This window comes from Delphinus delphis, chromosome 2 (genome assembly GCF_949987515.2).
Source record: "Delphinus delphis chromosome 2, mDelDel1.2, whole genome shotgun sequence".
NCBI classification, from domain to species: domain Eukaryota; kingdom Metazoa; phylum Chordata; class Mammalia; order Artiodactyla; family Delphinidae; genus Delphinus; species Delphinus delphis.
The window spans coordinates 148,030,806-148,048,105 of NC_082684.1; the positions used below are offsets into that span (position 1 = coordinate 148,030,806).

Consider the following 17,300-nt stretch of genomic DNA (forward strand, 5'->3'; position numbering starts at 1 on the left):
GAAAATGTCTACAATACCTAAGTTCTGAAATAAGACAGGACTGGGATTAGGATACAGTTCTGCCATTTACTCATTGTGTGCCTTGGATTTAAGGTCTACCCCTCAATTTCCCCATCTGTAAAATGACAATAATGGGAATTACCTAATATAGTTGCGAGAATTAAATGAGACATTTAATTAAAAATAGCAGTACCCGGCACATAGTTAGTGCTTATTACAGTTTTTTTTATGCACAGCCTTCCAGAAATATTATAAATATATGCATATAATTATGTATTGTTGCTAACACATTTAAGCAAACATAATTAGATTTAAAATATTACATGAATCAATTCCATTTTTGTTTTATATATAGAGGGGAGAGGAGAGTGAGAGGAGAGAGGGAGAAAATGAATTTCTAGAATACACAATAAATTGTAAACAATGGCTAATCCTGGGAAGTGGGAAAGGAGATACTGAGAAAGAAGGGATGTGGATTTGGACTTTTTATTGATTTCACTTTTGGAGCTCATGGAAATTTTGAAATGAATATGGATTATTTAAAAATACACACACAAACACACACACAATATTAACTCTATCTCTGGACTGCAGGATCTTGAAAGTAATTTTGATGTATACTTTTCTGTATTTTCCATTTTTAAAATAAATTATTTTAACAATATTCTGTGACGTACAAAAACCTAAACACATTGGTACCTCATTAGTTAAAACACCAACTTATAAAATACCATGATGAAACCATTCTAAACTAGAACTACCTGAATTTTTTTGCTGCTTGAAAATCAGAGTTCTCATTGTTTCTAGTCCTTCAGTGCCAACTGAATTGGTTGCTAAGAAAAATCAAATCCAAGTAGTGTACAACAATTCAGAGCATTTAACACTGTACTTCAAATTCAACAACGCACGTACATAACATAATTGTTAGTGAAAGCGGCCCCTCAAGAGGGCAATGGTTCTGGAAACCCTGTTGAACTGAACAAAGGCTGTTTCTACTTTTAAAACCTGTTCTTATTTAGGAGATGTTAGCTCCATGTTTCCTTCCTTTTCAGTTTTAACACTGTCCACCTGACATTTTAAGGAAGCAAATAACTTTATGAATAATAACTTCCAAAATAAATTGGTATTATAATTTACATTGCAGAACATAATACTCCAGCTAGAAAAAGAAATTCTTTTTCTATGCTAGCTAATGAACTAGATAATAATTGATTTTTCAGGTTGCAAGTAACTTCACTCTCCAAGTTTATTACTCAACACATGATTACAAAAGAGATTGTAACCTGTTAGAGAAAAGGATACATTAAAACAATATCTAGCACAGCACTGAGCACCTAGCCTATACTGGATAAATAACTTCCATTAGATTGATGACAGAAGCAATCCCAATTCTCAAATAGCCATAGTAGTAAATTTGCACAAGAGGCTCTGGTTATAAAATAAAGCAATGTGTATAAGATAGAAGACAAGAGACTGAAAAGAAGAACAGCAGATGTTCCAGAAGATTCAAAGTGCTCTGGCGGTAAAGTTTAAAAATGATTTAGACCCATTTAAAAAAAAAAATAGAGGGAGAGGGTACTAGTTTCCTATATGCTGCTATAACAAAGTACCACAAATTTAGTGGCTTAAAAATAACAAAAATGTCTTATTTTATACTTCTGGTCAGAAATACAAGAATCAAAGGATCAGCAGGGCTATGATCCTACTGTTTGCTTTTGGGGAGAATCAATTACCTTGCCTTTTCCAGCTTCTAGAGGCTGAAGCTGCCTTAGCTTGTGGCCCCTTCCTTATATCACTCTGACCTCTGCTTCCCTTCTTTACATCACATCTCCTTTTTTTGACTCTAATGCTTCTGTCTCCCTTGAAAGGACCCTTATAATTACATTGGTTCCATCCAGATAATTCAGTATAATCTCCTCATTTCAAGATCCTAAATTCAATCACATCTACAAAGTTCCTTTTGCCAAGTAAGTCAATATATTCATAGGTTTCAGGGTTTAGAATGTATACATTTTTGCGGGGCCATTATTCTGTCTACCTTGGAGAGGGAGAGAGAAAGAAAGAGAAGAAAATCCCAAAATATGGCGTAACTTTATCTAGATGTCTCATCTCTTACCTGTTCAGGTAACATAGGTTGAAAAGTTAAAATTAAACACAGTGCCTTGAATTGTTCAACGTCTGTTTTCTCTAGATATCCCCTTCATGCTTAATCTAGTTGAATTTGAATAAGCGATCATTTAGGAAACTATTTTAAATTCAGAGTAGTTTAAGAGCACAGCTCTGTAAGGGATTAGAGAGCTAATGAATTAAATGGAAACTAAAAAGCACATTAACTAGAATGTAACTAGTTTGCATTAGATGCAAGAAGGAGGTGGGAGATGATTTCTGAGTCTAGAGACCCCAAGAGACTTTTTGCACTAATATCCAGGAACCGTCTATGTTCTCGAACTGGCCTAAACATCCTTGCCAGGAGAACTTCTGGCATGAGGCCACTGTAGTTCAAATGTCTCTCCCTTATTACAAAGACTGGCCCAGGCAGTCTCTCCGAATGTCTTTTGGTTTTTCCATTCATGATTTCATAAAGGCACAAGCTAAGGGAATTTGGTCTTAGATTCTGCAATCACAAGGGATGAGCCCTGGAGGGAACCAAACAGGAAAATGAACAAGTCTCTACCTTTCTAATGAAATTACCAAGAATTGTATTTGAATCTCATGCCTGGCCTCACCTTAACCCTTTGAGTTATAGATTGTTACCTGGTATATGGAAAAAAATCTTAAACATCAATTTGTCATACACACACACAGATTTACAAATAACAATATGACTCTACAATATGTAATTTCCTAATAGCTAGAGAACATAGAACAGAGAATTTTGGATAACCAACATAAAATTTATGCTTCAACAAAACCACAAATCCCTCTATGGCACAGACATGCAAGTGTGTGAAAACAGTCAAACTTCTAATGATAATTGACAAAAGGCCTACTGTATCCAATAAAACATAAAAATACCAAAAGAAAAAGGAAAACTACTCAGCCTATAAAAATATTACGATGTTTATTCCCATTGCATGAGAAATTGTGACAGTATTATTAATTCTATTTCATTGAAACATTTAATAAATATTTAAACTTAGGCCAGCTGCAGTTTCCCTGGATAAAATCATTAGCTTCAGGAAGTCGTACACCACTGTCAAACTAGGCACATATGCCAGGCAGCGGGTCATGGCTTTATGACTAATGCTAGGCTAAGACCTCATTCTCTGTGCCCAAATTCACCAGCTTATTTATTCTTATTCAATTTACAGAATGACGCTAAAATTAAATATAGATCCAAAGAGTTATTTATAATAACCCATCAAGTGTGGACCAGCAAAGCACTCAATTTTGGGGCTGTGCTGCTACCCACATTGGCTTTTCTTAGCACACTTTAAACTGACATACAGTAGTTCAATATGAATGTGATGTTACAAAGGGTATTAACTGATGTGAGCACTTAAGTTCTCATTAAAGTAATCTGATCTTTAAAATCTAAAGTAACAAGAAGCTATGAGAACAATTATTAACGACCAGCATGTAATGATCATCTGTTTTTTATATGCTATATATTGTGTAAAACACTTACATATGCTGATTCACTTAATACTCATAGCACTGAAATGAGGTAGAAATTGTAATTGTTCACTTATACAGATGAAGAAACTAATTTTAGAGAAATTAAGAAACCTGCTCATAGGTGTACTGATAAATAGCTATTTAGCTAGAATTCCAGACATCAGAATCTTACACCAGACTTAAAGTTCATGAATTCCATTTCTAAATTTAAAAAGAGAATAAGTTAGTCTCAGAACACATCAGTCAAGGATATCCTGGAGTGATCAACCACTTATCACGGTTTCTATGACACAAGCATATGCTGTAACATTCTGCTACTTGACACAAGGAAGAAAGAAGTAGTATACATTGTCATGAGGATTTAACAACATTCTTCTTTCTTAGTCATTCTGCGTAGGTTTCTATACCCTATCTGTGCCACTTCCATTTAGCTATCAACTTCTGCAGAATTCAATCTCTAATCTCTACACCAATCCCAAACTTTCACCCATGATCTAGTCCCTCATTCCTAGAAGACTACCCAACATTTATATTTGACTATCCACTTCATATTTCCCCCAGTTGAAGATGCTTAAAGTCATCATTTGTTCTGATACGGTAGTCCTTATGCTTTTTGTCCATAATATTTCAAGTCTTCCAAGTATCTGGTTTCTAGTACATATTATACACAACTTCCACTTCAATCTTCATACGATTTTTTTTTTTAATTGTTGTTCAAGTGCCCTCCCTGGCTTCTGATTGTCTAAAACCGGTGCTTTCCTCAAGGACAGGCTATGCAGGTGATAACAACATCCAAGAGAAGAGGAAGGTGCACATGGCACTTCCCCTGATTCTGGTGAGCCAACATATCCTTTGGGTATTTGGAGTTAGAAAATCTGTTTAGAAAACACAAAAAACCCATGCTCCATAGTTGATGTTCAAGGTCTTTCCCAATCTGGTACCGGCTGATTTTCAAAATCCTTATGTCCCAATAATACCCCTCATGAACACCCTATTCATCTACCAAAATGGATCACTAATCCCCATGTCCAAGTCACTGTTAAGTAGGGCCTTTAAATACTAAGAGATCATTCATGTATATTTTGGCCACAAGGCCACCTGGTTTTTCTTTCCTGTTTCCCATGGTCCCTTATAATTCACACGCCAGTCTTATCCCCTCAACTATCTTCTCAGCTTAATGCAACATGCACAAGAAGAGAGATGGCCTTATGTTTTGCACCCTCTAATCAAAAAAGACCCTTAGAATAAAGAGTGCTTTTGTTCTTGGTGTACTCTCAATAAATGTATTGACTTATCTCCAAAATTATACAGTCCTCCTAAGTCTTTCCTCTCTACTCAAGCCATTGATATTTATATTATATCAGATTTTTACTGTGTTTATGCTGTCTGGTTCAATGGTCTCAAAAGAATTTGGATACTAGAGAAACTTGGAAATTATTGTATCAGAATGTTTATTAGTTCTATTGTAGCCTGCTCAGTAGTGAGTATGAGACAGCCCAAGTATAATAATAAGACACATTGCCATTAGGGTGATGTTTAATGGTGTGATGCAGGAAGTGTCCAGTTTCTAAGCAGTGCTCAGATCTGTTTTCAGCTCTGACTCCAAGAGGTTCACCCTTTCTGCCAGAGATAGTGAAATAAAAGCCTGCCCATGCCTCAGCTTGCAATAGCAGGAAAGAATAAGCTTATCTCATTTGAGATGACAAGGCTAATATCTAGTGAATAAAAGCAGAGAACTAGACTGTAATACACACTAAAAGGGGGGAAGTTTGTCAGTATCTGCCACATCTTCAGTCAAACATCAAAGATTTTTAGAAAAGAGCGGCAGCCCTGCTGAGTTCTACTTACTGTAGCTTCCTCAAAGGGTCAAGAGAACAGATTTTGTATTCTATCCGTTTCTCCTTTTCACTGTCAATTCAGATCAGAAATGGACTCTCCATTCTCTCTCTTAAGGCCCCTCGCTTCCCTGTTCGTCTCTGAGATATGATCCTTGTATTTTCGAGGGGCAAACAATCATGTCTAATGAAATACGTCGAGCAAGAAACTGAAGTAGGAAACTACTTCTCCAAGCTTGAATCCATGCATTTTTTCAGGCAGAAGCCCAGAGAAGTAGAGTTGCATAGAAAGAAGTATATTGCCTAATTTAATTCCCTTAACAAGAGTTTCTAGTGAGCTACACATGAGTTACAGGTATGCTGATCTTAGAGAAACCACCTTAGTGGCCATTTGGGGCACCCAGAGTCCCTTGTCTCCTCGAGGATGGCCACCTCAACCCAGTTTGCTCAGGGCTTTCCCGGGTTTAGCACTGAAAGACCCGTGTCCTGCAAAACTCTTCGGTCCCAGGAGACCCTATCTCTGGCCACCATAAGCAAAGCTTTTACTTTTCCGGTAATGTATCATAAAACTATTATATTTGTATGTGCTGGGTGAAAAAGCTGAGATGCATTAAACGATCCTGTGAGCTAACTGTTATGATTATAATCCACATTTTTCAAATGAGGCATCATGACTTACAGATTAAATGACTTGCCCAAGCTCACCCCGCTAATAAATGGTGGAGTCAAGATTGAAAAAGAGGACTTCTAATTCCAAAGCTTGTATATTCACTGATATACCACATTTGCCTTTTGCTCAGAGATGATGCAGGATATTCCCCTCCTCAGGTTCCATTGGCTGAATGAAAGAACTGAAAATATTATTAGCCCTTACTTAGTGTTCTGTCTCTAGTGTGTACCCTTTGAGTTGTTTGTACTCAGCTGGGGAGGGCAGGGGGACTCAGCAGTTTTGCCCGGATCTCAAAAGAACAGCTCAAAGTCACATATACCCTTTTTTCTCCTTACAAGTTACTTATACAAGTTTTTAAGGCTGGATAAGGATAGCTTAAAACACACACACACACACACACACACACCACACACCACACACACACACACACACTCCTTCCCCCTACTATTCATGTCTTAGTCTGAATTGCCAACAAAAGGCTACTTTTGTTCCCTTTTGATTAGACATTTCACAGGAATCCCCCTGTCCTTCCCTGAATTGTGCTGCAAACCACTTTCATTACTGCTAAGCCAGCTTTACCACCAAATATGTCTAAGTCTGAACCCCAATTACGACTTCTGCTCACGTACTCTCTTCAAACTCTGTATAAATCAACGAAGGCAGATACATACCTTGGCAAGAGCTTTCACAGATCTCACCACATTGATCAAATCTGAGTCTCAACTCTGACCCAGACAGGATACTCTGTTGTGTATAATCTGTGGTTTCATTCATTCCTGTGCTATAGCTTTGGTACTTCCTATACTTTTACTTTAAATGTAGAATTAATACACATTTATTATAGAAAAGTCAAAAATATATAGAAGATATAGAGAAAAGCAAATATGTAAATAAACAACAAAAAATATTCCAAATCCCAAAACCCAGCAAAAGATAGCTACAGCAAATACTGTCAGCCCACTTTTTTTTTTTTTAAACTCCTTCTAAGCACTTACATTTCCAGTGAGACAAACTCATAGACCAACTAACATATTTCATCACTTCTGACATTTCTGCTTTTTACCTATGTGAAGTTTATAAGGGACACTGTATGTCTCTCATGGTATACTTGGATTAATTTGCATTTCCAGAAGAAATTTTATGTCTCCTTTTTTTTTTTTTAACTTCCTATACTTGATACAAATAAATGCATCTTACTAAACTTGGGGATTCTTCTGAAACTTGAGATTTTGTAATTGTCACTGTAGTTGTCACCTGGAACAATTATTTCAAGTTTTGTTTCCTGAAGGAATCTTTATATGCAAAGATTATGAGGCAGATGGTGTCACCCTGTGTGAAAAGATTTATACTCAGATCATTCTGAGCAGCATGGCTTCTACCAGTCTCTGCTGCGGCCTTTCCTACCTGGGACCTTAGAGTCTAAACATCAAGATAACGAGCAGGAGTGGCAGTGATGCTTATCACGGTTGACAGAGTTATGTCAAAGTACTCCGGACAAAAGAACCTGTCTGCTACGCCTGAGCACACTTGCTTCTGAAGGACTAATGTGTATCTAAAAATTGTCTCTTGTGCTTTTGGCAGATGAGTCTGTTCTGTTAAAGAAAACTATACAATCTTGTGAATATAAATTCATAGCTTCTCCCCTTCCTTGTCATCATCATCTACTAGTTATTGTTCAACCATTATGTTCCCAGAACAACTGAGTCATTTTCACAAGATGCAGGAGTTCAAAGTTATAGATATATTATTCAAAAGATTAATATATTTAATATCTATAGTCAGGCATTCAAAGTTTCCACTTGCCTGTCCAAACCCATCTTCCACTTTTCTCCTGCATGCATTCCGACACATTATTGTCCAATACATTTTCTTGCCCATGATGCTATTTAAGCTTTTGTACTGCTTCCTGCTCTGACTTTTCTATACCCAATTATCAAAATCCTACACAAACTTCAAAGCCCAATTCAGTGCCATCGTCTCCATAAAGTCTTCCCTGATAACTCCAAATCAGAAATATCTTCCTTTTATAAATTTTCAGAGCATTTTATCCACTGCAAAGTAAGTCACACTTTACCTTGTATTGTAGCTGAGGTAAGTGGTTAAATACCCAAAAATGAGATTCTGGCATTTTCATAGTAATTCCTACTTTTTTATTATTCCAAGTACAGAGACTATCATATTGTAAGTAAAGGTAAATACATGGAATAACGTTCTATTTTCTTCAAATTATGAGAAATATGTTACTTTTGAATAATATTTAATTATAGGTATACATAATTATGGTAGATCATTAAAAAAAAATGGCCTCATTTCTCCCATAAAGAGTCAGGGTCTATGTCCATGTTCCTTGAATCTGAGCTGAATTTATTACTTTTTTGGGACAACAGAATGTAGCAGAAGTGCTGGTTGTGAGTTCCAGCCTTGGCTTAAAGTAGCCTTGCTGCTTCCACTAGTTTTCTTAGAATCCCGTCACTGCCATATGAATAAGCTTGATCTCGCTGGCTGGACAATGAGTGACATAGAGCCAGCTCTCCTCTGTTGCCCAGATAACAGCCATATACCCACAGACATGTGAGAACCAGCCGCTGTCCAGCGGACCACACATGCCTAAGTGAATGCAGACAAGACTAGCAGATTCATTGTTTTAAGCTACTGAATTTTAGGGTGGTTTACTACACAGCAACATGTGTCTGATAGAGTGATTATACTAGGAAAGGATGTAATAGAATCTTAAGGTTAGAAGAGGCTTTAAAAAATCAAACATCTGATACTTAAATTCCCTTTGCAGCATGTCTAACAAGTGATCACCCAAACTATTTAAATCTCTCTGGAAATGGAGAATTTAGTTTTTATAAAATCTCTTACTGTTGGAAATTTCTTCGCATATTGAGAAGTCTGCCTGCTCATAATGTCACCGGTAAGCCATGGTTTTCCCTCTGAATCTCAGGACAATTTAATCCCTTTTTCCACACCTAATCCTTTGAATATCTGAAGACCTTAAGCACATTCTCACCACAACTTTCTCTTTTCCACATTCAGTGTCCCTGGCTCATTGGTGGTTTTTCCTATGGTATGATTTGAGACCCCTTTTCAACCTGTTTGTTTGATCTGCAAGCCTTCTCTTTTGTCTACACCCTGTTCAGGTGTTAGTCCCTGAACTGAGCACACAGTCCTGAGAAGCAGAGGAGCTCAACAAGTGCACGGCTTTCTGTCCCGTTCCAACCCTGCATTTTTCTCCATGTGCTCTACGGGGGCTTTCCCTGCAGGCCCCCTGCACTAGTACCACAACCTTATTTAATTTGCCACTAGATTCAATGAACACTTTGGAATTCTTCATACGTTGATGTTAAACTGTATTTGCTCTCTCTCTTCTATAGAGTCTGAGTTCAAAGCCCACATTTATCCCTAGTTGTGATAATTAGGGCTGTTGAGAAACATTCCAGGTCTTTCGTCCTTTCAGACACATGATAGGATTGCACCTCAACCCTCCCTTTAAAGTAGTTATTCTATGTGATTTGCTTTGTCCATTGTAATATGAACAGAAGGGAGGCATGTCACGTCTAACTGGAAGTTTTAAGAGTTAGAGTCCAGTGTGCCACATCCTAATTTCCCTACAGTGAAAACATGAAAGTGTGTGTTGAGACAAACCTTTGCCAGCCTGGTTCCCTGGGCAACTCTCAAGTACATCCTCCTCCCTTGTTTTATATGCACTGAAAACGTAGTATGAGTGAGAAATAAACCTTTATTTGATTAATACACTAAAACGGGGTAGTATGGTAGGCTATTGCATAGTAACTTAGTATATCAGTCAGGATAAACTATTTATACTTCATCTTGTTATATTCAGTTGTAGTATGCTAAAAATCTTTTAGATATTAACTCCATTATCTAATAACACTAGTTATTTTGCCCAACCATGTCACCCTCAAATCCTACCATCAGATCTTTCATATTTCCATTTAGTTCAACTAAAAATAACCTAATACTCTGGGTTCAGTCATTCAATCCATCACTAATTCACCTCAGTGATATTATGAAATATTACATATTTCTAGGGGATAATACAAAAACCCTTAGCAAACACTTTCCTGGAATCTAGATAGAAATATATGTACAACATTTATTCGATACTCCTATTTAAAAACCTTGTCAGACTAATACATAATGAAATATCAAGTTCAAAATATAATATATAATTACAAAGAACTGATGTAGACTCAAGCATCATCTATTGCAGATTACATCAGTGTGGCATAATAGTAAAGCAGCCAAGCCCTGGAATATGTTAGACCTAGTTCAAGCCTCAGCTCTAATAATCACTATTTCACCTTGTCCATATTTAATACCTCTAAGCCTCAGTAACCTCATTTGAAAAATAAAATAATTGTAACATCTATCTCGAAAAGTTGTGATGAGGATTAAAGAAGATAATGCATAAATAACGCATAGATATGGGTCTGTTATACTCTGTAACACTAGAAAAAATATTAGTTATTATAATAATTATGGATTTAAAACATCATCCCCATTTTTAAAATATCTAAAATTCTTCCTTATATTGCCCCTATAATATTTCATACTGTTTGTAAATGCTAAGAAAGACTAAAAACCAAGAACTACCTACTGGACATCAATGTAGAATGGGTCATATCTGAGAATTACGGTTTGAACAACAAGCTGTTCAATATTTAAGAACACACCGTGGATTAAGCAAACCTGTTACTTCAAATAAGGAGTAATTACAAGGTATGAAGGCAAACTATTTTGTTAGCAGCGACGATTACTGTTTTTCTGCTCTACTCTATTGTCTGCCTATAAGAGGAATCTCTATTATCTGCCTTCATGTAATATGGTATTCATTTATTAAAAGATACTTAAAACCCCATTCAACATACGCTTTACCGGGATATACAATGATCAAGCTCATTTTTTTTCCCCTAAGATAGTTCATGTATGTTCGATGTACTCAATAGCCGTATTAATTAAGTTTTGGAAAGAATCCTCTGGTTTAGGAAGCAAGGTAGTCATAACTGCCATCTTACCTAGAGGAGTTATTTTCAATGATTTTGACTAATAGCTGGTAATTTTCTAACACTTCCTGTTGGGTGTGTTTTTGCTTGGCAGTCACCTAAAGATAAAAAGAAAAGCAGGCCGTTTCTGAGGGGCCAACCAGTGCTGTAGGCAACAGTTCTGGAAGGCTCCAGGGTGAGGAACTGGCTAAACGAAAGCTGTCAGCATTGATGATGGCTGGGAGTGGCTGTGGTTTCCTTCCCTGGAATGAAGGCATTTTCTGCATCCAGGGCTGATATGGATGAAGAGTCATACACATCTTCTCGATCAAAATTGTAAACCTATCTTCCTTAAAAATAAGAGAGTGGCCTTTATGTGATGAGTGAAATCCTGCAACCCGGGATGATCCTGAAGTTGCACATTCTTATGAACAATTTAATAACAGAAGTACAAATGTACTCTGGGTGAGGAATTCTCCATGGACTGCTTTCTCGGCACAGAAAAGGGTCTCATTTAGAGTAGACATCAGGTCTCTTGTGGATGGCAGAATCTTTTCGCTAATATCATTACCAGAAGATTGGAGAGCCTTATACAGTATCCCTGGATTGACAGTGGGTCATACTCAAGTATCCTTCTGCATTTGTAGTCAGGAAAAAAATGTTAAGCTACAAACTCAGGCAAGGTGTCAATCTCTTAACTTTGTGAACTATAAGCTAGTAGTAATGAGGTAACAGGTCCATTTTCTTAATCCTTTGAATGAGTTCTGTGAATTATTTGCCAATATCTATGTAGGAAAAAATATGACTGAAAGAAATGATTTATAATCCATTCCAAGAAAACTATGGCATCTATAAGCCTGGTTTAGACTGTAACACTAGACACTAACAGGGTCTGATAATGTGGTCCTGGTGTTTCATAGGTTCATACATTGAAGGAGTCAGTCTAGTGGCTGGTCTTTGTGGCTAACATAAAAATGTACTCTCTAATGACCAAGATTTTCTCAACAGAGGTATTGAGTGCTCTCTGAGTAAGTTACAAGAGTCTAATGAAGCATTTCAGCTCACCATGAACTAGGAAACTGATGGCTGGTGGTAGGCCAAAATTACATAGGCAGGGTTTTTTGGTTTTGTTTTTGTTTTGGCCACGGGAAGCTAATGGCTTAGCAATCAGTATTTGACACATGGGTTTTAGAAAGTTGATGGCCTTATCTATGTCAGTTTTCCTAGTTAAGAGGCTCTCTGTCTAGGCCAAATCTTGGTGTACAGAATATAACATTTCTGCTTGGCAGGAGGCCTGCAGGCAGAGTGTTGAGCACTAGTGGACCTGGTATAATCCAGAGTCTGTGGTAGGGTTGGGACTGCCTCAGCCTCATGTGAGATTCTTTTCTAGCTGATATAACTACCCACTGTCATGATTATGTCTGACATTAGCTATGAGATGCCAGGTTTCATTCTTTCTGTAATAGATTAAGCAAGACAACTCCCTTTATTATTTTTATAAAGGACAAGGTGAAAAAGTTCGTTCAATTATTAAACACCAAGGTTCTCCTTTCTCAGGTAGTAAAAATGGAGTTTATTACAGGAAATCTTTAGTACAGTGTGAATTTATATCTAGAGTTTTCTGAAGTGGTAAGGTTTTCTGATAGGAGAATGAAAGGATAAAATTTATCTTAGCATAATTAGAGTAATATTTTTTATAAATTTTCTCAGTAGAATCTTCAAAAGTTTCTCCAAAATGGAGAAAAGGAGATTCACAATCCAAAACAAAGTGGCCTCCTAGTCAACTAGGGTTACATCTACTGTGAGAAAAATCCCCTGATGATATTTTTTCCTGTAAGGGCTTAGTAACATAGAGTTTGAGGGGTGGGTTAAGCTGCTTTTAAAACTCAGAGTACTTCTCATGTGTGTCTGATCCTCAAACCACAATTATTTCAGGAATAATTTTTCTTAAAATGTGGTAGACCTGAATCTCTTAGAAAGTAATTCTAACCAACTGATCGAAGAGACTGCCATTCTAAAACAAAATTAACTTATGAATGAGGTCCTAAATGGGCAAAACACTACCATAAACTTTATAGAAGGAAACCTAAGTAATAAAAGACCAATTCTATGCCTTTAAAGAGCTTAAAATCAAGTCATCGAGGATATGAGTCTTGTTAAGGTTATGCAATTTAAGAAATTAATATGGGCCATAGAAATGACACAAACAAGAACACAGATAAGGTAGATAATATTTCTCTTTTGTACAAGAGAAAAATAGAAATGAAGAAGTATATTGAAAGCCATGTACAAAAAGCCATACTTTACATTGCAGAAATGATGAGTCATTAGACACATTTAAGTAGAAAAAGACTGTGTTTTAAGGAGATTAATCTTTAACAGTGTATAGATTGGACTTAACGTGGAGGAATAAATTGATGCAGGAAGATCAGCTAGAAGATAAGCTTGCAACTGCGTAGGTAACAGCCATTGAGGACTTAAACTAGACTGATGGCAATCTGAATAAGTTGAAAACAGTACAGGCATGGTGACTGAATTGCTGTACAATTAGGAATTGTGAAAGTAGATCCTGTTTGCATCTGATAACCCTTATAACAATTAACAGTCCTAATCCTAACTCATTTCTCTCTAAATCTATAGTGAACTCCTCTACCAAAGCCCCTGGGGAGAAAAGGAGTTCTTCCATGAAAACACTAATCAGAAAGTCAAAGAAAAAGGCTTCCATTTTTCTCCAAAGAGTGACCTGCTACTGTGAGTGAAGCAAACTTACGCCAGGGCTGTCATTTTCTTGGTACTTGGCAAACCTGGTTCAGAGAATGTAAGAATGTTTAAGGCATGATGAACCATTGACCCAGGGAAAGGTTTATAGCTCTGGAAAGAGCCATGATCTAGGCTTAGGAGAATTTCTGGCCCTGTCCTTTAGAAGTAAGGAAATTACCTGAGGGGACAGGGAAAAATTTAATTTATGGCTTAGATAGGAAAAAACAGTTTTCAGCTACCAGAGAAAAGACTGCTGCTATGAGAAAAGATGGGTTAGGAGCCCCTTAAGAGTAAGAACAATCTTAGCTTCCATGTTAAGTGACTGATTTCATGCCCTGACAAAACATGGAGATCAAAACTAGTACCAGCGAAGATGGCGTGAAGACAGAAGATGACATCCTAAAGTCTATAGAGACTACAGAAGCAATACCAGCACCAATGACAAATATCAAGAGTATATTAAACCTGCTATATCCATATATTGTACCACCTAACTCAGGTCAGGTGTAACAACTACAACAAAAACCATGATTTGAATCAAGGTAAACTTAAAAACAAAGGAATTGTTCAGAACTTTGGCTAATGATTGACTTATTCACATTCACAAAGTTATTTGTTCATGGCAATAATTGAACAACCTTGGAAATCTCAGCACTTATTTCATGTATTTTTTTTTCTTTTGCTATTTTACCTATTTGAAAGGGAGGTCAAAACAGAAGCTTTTCTTTTTCTATTTGTCAATCTCTGTGTCATCAAAGTGACATTTAAACACATCAAAATGTCTGATGCTGGGTAGCCACGGGCATGTATCACGCAGATATTCCTCAGAGAAAATCTAGGAACAGTTGGATGACAGCCTTCAGTAACCACACCTCCAGAATCAACTGCAGCGTTCACTTGAGGCCAAACTCTCCCCAAGCTGCTGTCAGTGTTCAGCGAGTGAACTTGATGAGGGCAATAAGCTGCCCCTGTATGCTCAAGGTGGGACTCCTGTAACAGACAGCCTCACCTCTAGCACTCCCCATTGGTCTGACTGACACTTTATTGCAGTCTAATGGCAGTTTCATTGCAGTCAGTTTAAGTCTTTTCATACCTAGTCCTCCTTCTTTCTCCTCCCTCTTTTCCAGGCATCAGACCTATATCATGGTCCAAGGCACTTCTTGCCTACTCCTGTGGTCTGTCTCTCCACTTTACCTGAGATGTTTCTCCCCCAAAAGCTCTTGTACCTCTGTCACCTCGGTATGGCTCTTAGCTTACGTATATGACAAAAGTTACCAAACTCTTATAAAAGCACTAAGATGTTAAATGTTAAATGTAATGATTTCATTGAAACAAGCATCTTTCCAGCCTTCTCTTTTTCTGTGCATCTTTTCTCTCTTCCTCTCAGTTCTTTTCCAAGAACCTGTCTGAATTTTTATTGTAACAGATAGGAAAAATAAAGTTTGGCATGTATTTTCCAGCAACACTTACAGGAGATGTACAGAGAATGAGCAGAAATCAGCAGCACTGTTAATTCCATTATCGGGTTTCAGTGTGTATAGATTGTGCTTTTATTGACACTTGAGAAGTGAGAGGGAAGGATGGACGTGGTTTGGCTCTGAACTCATTAGGGATGCTGACGGCAGAGAGGTGAAGGATATAGTAGCCTTGCCCTGAAGCAGCAATGACTCCCTATTTTCAGAGTCTGTTCCAATGTCAGTTTCCCAGGACAACAGAAATTTTAATATTGAGGATTACAGCAATATTTTACTCTACTAAAATATATATATTTAAATATTGATAGGGAAAGTAAAATAAACAAATAATTCTGGAATAGGTTGTGACTGAAAGCTTGCATTTTAATGTACTCTTCAGGTTCTTCAAGAGGAACCTGCCTTCAGATAACAGCAAATTCTCTTGTAGACTAAAAATTATCACCTCTTTCCCATACCATCATAATTCCAAAATCCCTTGCTAAGCCCTTGAAATAGGAAATTTCTGGAAAAATAATGTGGAAAGGATCTAAAGAATCGAAATGAAAAGATGACCTATTGTAGCTAGACATTTACACAGCATACACTTAACAACAACATGGATGGAGATTAACTCTGTTGCTCTGGCAATGATAAAAGTCCATATTCAGATATGAGTTAAGAAAGCAAGTTGTTTTCAAGTGATGGATGCCACAGGAAGGTAGGAATTTAAAGAACTGTAAGCTCATAAACTCAGATAAGCCTCTAAGACTATGACATACAAATGTTTTTTAAATTTAAATTGGGATTCAACTTATTTTCTAAAATAAACATTTTATTAGTTTTGTCACAGTATCATTTTTTTATAAACTTAAAGACAGTATATGTGGGGTAGTGGGGAGAGAGTAATCCATTTATAACCTGAATTTTCTATAAATAATCCATAGTGAACTTTTGCCACAGTTCGTTTTTATAACATATTTAAATTATTGTGACATTACAGATATGAATATAAATCTTCACATATTTAAAGGACATTGAAATGTTTGTATACATAAATAATATCTAGTTACTTATTTGAAAAATCTCAGTAAAAATGATGTTATTATCCAGGAGCTTTAAATTTGAAACTTAAAATTTTTCATATGTTTAATTTAAAGAAAATAGCATGTGGATGTTATTTAACAAAATTCATTTGAAGAGGATGAGAATATTATAAAACATAACCGTGAGACTATTTCTTTTCCCCTCCAAAAAACCCTAAACCATATATCTAAATTTTGCTTCTATTTCTATTGTACACAAAAATGTTCAAATTTCAACACCTATAAAACAATTTAACTATCTATCCTGTGCATTAGCTTTGGTCCACACATTACACTTCGAAAATTGATTATATGTTTGTTCTAGTATCATTTACAATAATGACACAGAAATATTCTGGAAAATTCATTAATAGATGAACAAACATTACATAAATGTTTCGAAATATTTACATCGCTTATGAATAATGAAGTGCAAAGTTTTCCAAGGTATGTTGTCAAATAGTAAAAAAGAAAAGGTAAGGAAAAAGAAACCCACAAGTTGCAGATGAAATATAGCATAGTAATTAAGATCAGAGACTCTGGAACTAGACTAACTTGAATACTGACTTTGCTACTTACTAGGTGTATGAAGAGAAAGGTTTGGTTTTGGTTGCTTTTCTTTATTTCTTTGTTTTCAACTACGTTATACATCAGTTTCCTCAGGTAAAATGGAGGTCAAAATAGTACTTACCTCACAGAGCTATTGTAAGGAACAAATGAGTCATTATATATGAAACAATTGTAATGATATCTGCTATTATGTCAGCACTAAACTAGTGCTTCTTTATATATAGAATGGCCTAATTTATGTTCAACGCACAGAGACAAATGAAACTATTATTCTATATGAACTTATAGAACATATATGTTTG

At 36.4% G+C, this 17,300-nt stretch overlaps 1 protein-coding gene across 1 annotated transcript in view; it reads right to left on the reverse strand.

Annotated features, from left to right (window-relative positions):
* Nucleotides 1-17,300, reverse strand: part of UNC13C (unc-13 homolog C) — a 574,105-nt gene that overhangs the window by 429,623 nt on the left and 127,182 nt on the right. The gene's annotated exons all lie outside the window — the stretch shown is intronic.